Source organism: Manduca sexta, chromosome 23, assembly GCF_014839805.1.
Source record: "Manduca sexta isolate Smith_Timp_Sample1 chromosome 23, JHU_Msex_v1.0, whole genome shotgun sequence".
Taxonomy (NCBI): domain Eukaryota; kingdom Metazoa; phylum Arthropoda; class Insecta; order Lepidoptera; family Sphingidae; genus Manduca; species Manduca sexta.
The window spans coordinates 9,090,720-9,094,558 of record NC_051137.1 but is presented as its reverse complement, the minus strand read 5'-3'; the positions used below and the strand labels follow the sequence as shown (position 1 = coordinate 9,094,558).

Genomic DNA, 3,839 nt, shown 5'->3' with positions numbered 1-3,839 from the left:
GACGGGCAGATTATAGGCAAGCGACAAGGCGACGCGTGTTGAAATGACGCGGTGAAGTTGACGCGACGTGCGCATACGCTGACGCGATGAGGGACAGTCGGAGCGGCGAGCAGCGCGACGCACGGTAGCGAATGGCAACCGCACGCCGGTGTCACCCGTCACAAACAAACGCTCCTGTTTGACAGATACGCATCTGCAGCTCAGCGCATTTCCATTGTGACAACCATCAACTGTGTCAAAAAAAAGTCATTACATTTAACCCGTTACATTTTAGTTTACTGTATCGGGCGTAACGAGTAAAAGATCTACTTCAGTATACGAGCCATCATATTGATAATCTTCCAACTCAGTATAATTTAATATACCCAGTCATGTAGTAAGTAATTATTTAGGTGATTAAGTGTTTTTAAAATTTAACCAAGTAAAAGCTTAGGCATTTATTATCTTTTTCTATATTTTTTGATCTATCAAATCATCGATTTGTTAGTTGAGTTAAACACTTTGCTATTGTTCGTGCACTCGGACTACCTTACTTCATTGTGTAGTTAATTTAATTTCCATTTTGATTTGCGATAAAAAACCAGGAGGTACCACTGAACGAATTACAAGGTTCCGTTAGTGTGTTATTAATGAAATTGATCGCTACTGTCCGCGAGTGACGAAAGCAGACCACTTCGTGATCAACGGTGCTCCCAAATCAATGCTAAACACAGTTGTCTCAAGCTTATCTTTCCGTCTCGATTGTGTTGGTAGCTACTTACGGGGGAATTTTAATTCGGCATGAATTCTTTTGTACGTATATCTCGATCTCTTTATACAAGAATGTATTACTCTACTATGCCTAATTAAAATATTATGCCATTGCGCCTCGTTTCACAATTGACCTTATAATTTGTGATTGAAAAAATATGGGTCTGTAGATTAACAAAACAAATTAACAAGCAATAAATGCAGTTTTCGCAAATACCACTTGAATGTTGACGATGTGTTCGTAATTCCTCTCGCATTAGAATTTGCGTTGATCTTAGCATTTAGTAAATAAAATACTTATATAAAATGTTATCCGACATAAGGATCAAAGATTCAACATAATTTACGTCTTGACCAATGAATCATCGTATTTGTTAAACATTGCCGCATCGTTAATAAATACAAGAACATCACTACTCTCTAGGACCTGATCCATATGTTTTATCTTCATGTAAGATATTCTTCCAATGCTCTTATAAATTTCATTGTCCTTGATATTATTGCCGATCATAGTGATATCCCGACAGAGACTTTTATCTTTATAGCCTTTCTGTGTCCATGTTTGCTTTTTATCTGTATGACAATTTGAAATCAAACTACACGTACACAAGATTCAATCTCTTATGTAGCGCCAGCTAAATTTATAATATACATGTGTGTGGGTAAATTTTACTTAAATATAAGATAAATAAATGAAATATTCTTCAATACTTAATAGTATCAAGGGCGCCGCCAGTCAGTGGCCCAGCACGCGGCAAATTACTAATTGTCCTATTTTTAATTCATTCGCCTTGCGCAAGAACTATAAATCGAACGACCAATCGTTAGTTACTCCGACGATTATAGTAAGCTGATGGCATATAGTAATATGTAAATTTTATTTCAGAAAGTTATCTCAAAAACTGTGGAATAGTTTTATAAAAACCTTAATAATTACATTATAGTCAACAGTCCCACTACCTTCGAGAAGCTGATACTACAATCTGAGTTGATTATTTTCATTTTTTTGAGAACTTTTATTTTAGTGAATAATTTTCATAGACGTAAAAACAACTGCTTTTTTTTTAAAAGTTAAATATAGATTATATGATTCATCCGCTTAATTTTTTTGTAGTAATAATATAATTCGTTTTTAACCGATTTAAAAAGAAGGATGATGTTCTTTAATTGTAGTATTTTTTATGTGTGCTTTAAACCTCCGTCATTTAATAAAACAATGGAAAAAATCTGTTTTTATTTGAAAGCATATATTTCGGAACGGTCTCATAGAATTTTCATTACAATCAGATCTGTAGTTTCGTTTTAAATCAAAATAACTGAAATAAATATGTTATCCAAGAAAACTTTTCTTGTAGCGTTTTTGCATTAAGTTTTGTTAGTTCAATTTCTTATTAACAGAAAAAACTTTTAGACGAAAATTTAAACCGCCTTCAAAACCACAAAATAATTTAACATGATATTATCATCATCGTCATCATTCGCAGGATGTCCACTGGTAAACATGGGTCTCCATGATTCCAAGATTCAAGATCCAAGATTTCCAGATACATGACAATATACTTACGTGTTACTAATTTTGTAGTCGATGCCTTGTAATTGAAGGCGGTAAAATCTTTGTCTCAATCGTTAGAAACGTTTCCTAATCTGTTTTAACATTATTCATTTACCAATTTTGAAGTCTTTTTTTTGTATAAAGAATAATTTAACTTAAACATAAAAGTACCTAGTTTAAAATTGTTTTTCAAGTATTTTGATGTATGTATTTACACTTTGTGCCTCAGTCAAGGTATAAATATTCAATAAAATAAAAAATATTACGACATTGAGGGTACGGAGGGCGGGCAATATTGATAATTGATTTTTAAAAGAAAACGAAAACAACGCATTTATTTTGTTGAAGATTAATGATTTGCTACAAAAGTCGTATCAGATTTCAAATATGTTTTCACATTATGGTCCGTCACGCACGTCCTCGTATCTACACATGGACAAGCAGTCCGTGGCTGCTCCAAATATTTCCTCGTGCGTAGGTGACGGTGAAAAAAGCCGAAGTGTAGGATCATGTCAGGGGGTTGTTCGCGCACGGTCACCGATTTACATTCCTCACGATCGGGGTCGGCGTGTCGCGGCCGGGTCGGGTCGAATACATGTAAACTAAAAATAATCGTGACAAAACAAATCATTAAACATTCATAGAATTCTTGTTTTTATGGAATAGAGATGTTCCTTTGAGACAGTAAATTCCATTATGTTTAATTTGATCTAAAGATCCTTAAAATTTACTATTTATGAAATTGAGGCAAATTGAAACCTACTTCAATCGCGTTAAGCTTTAAAATTTAATTTTTTATATACCCAACGATGTTAATAATACTTATTAAATTAAATCGAAACAATAAAACCTAATATATTATATTATTATCATAAAAAATAATTGGAATCGGTCGTTAACTGTTTTAGTTACAAATTACCTTGAAATGGAAATTATGTACCTATAATGTATGACGTAAGAGTCGAATAATTGATACTGTGTGACATTGAGCATAATATTTTATTTATTTTCTGAATTGGTGTATTTATTATTACAGTTTTAAATGTATAAATTTAAAAATTGACTTAACTTTAAAATTCTGATATATTCTTTGTATCAAAAATACATGCTCCAGGTGAGGCTCGAACTCACAACCCCGGCATTGCTCACGAACACTGTCTTATAAGTACCGTGCGCTAACCAATTGCGCCACTGGAGCGTTGATGCCGTTATCGAAATTACGTTATACCTACTATGCTGCCCCTTCCGCCTCGTCCCGACCGTCCCTCATTCGAGCTACGATTCATAAGGAAGTTATATGAATGACATCATGAACACGCCATAAATTATGCAAATACACGGTTTTACAACTACATAGTAATTTTGTTGTTTTTATGGATAATAAAGACAATTTTGATATATTTTTTAAATGACTATGTCTTACTTATTTGAAGTTTTTTAAGTAATAATATGGTTATATTATCCTGGTTTATATGTGTTTTTTGTTGTCTTATTACAATTGTAATTTAAGTTAGACCAAATGTCGTTTTATATTCAG

At 33.2% G+C, this 3,839-nt stretch overlaps 1 non-coding gene across 1 annotated transcript; it reads right to left on the bottom strand.

Annotated features, from left to right (window-relative positions):
• Positions 1–3,408: 3,408 nt before the first annotated feature.
• On the bottom strand, positions 3,409–3,500 carry Trnai-uau. Its single transcript is given in 2 exon segments — positions 3,409–3,444; positions 3,463–3,500. It is a non-coding gene; the product is annotated as a tRNA-Ile (tRNA).
• Positions 3,501–3,839: the final 339 nt, after the last annotated feature.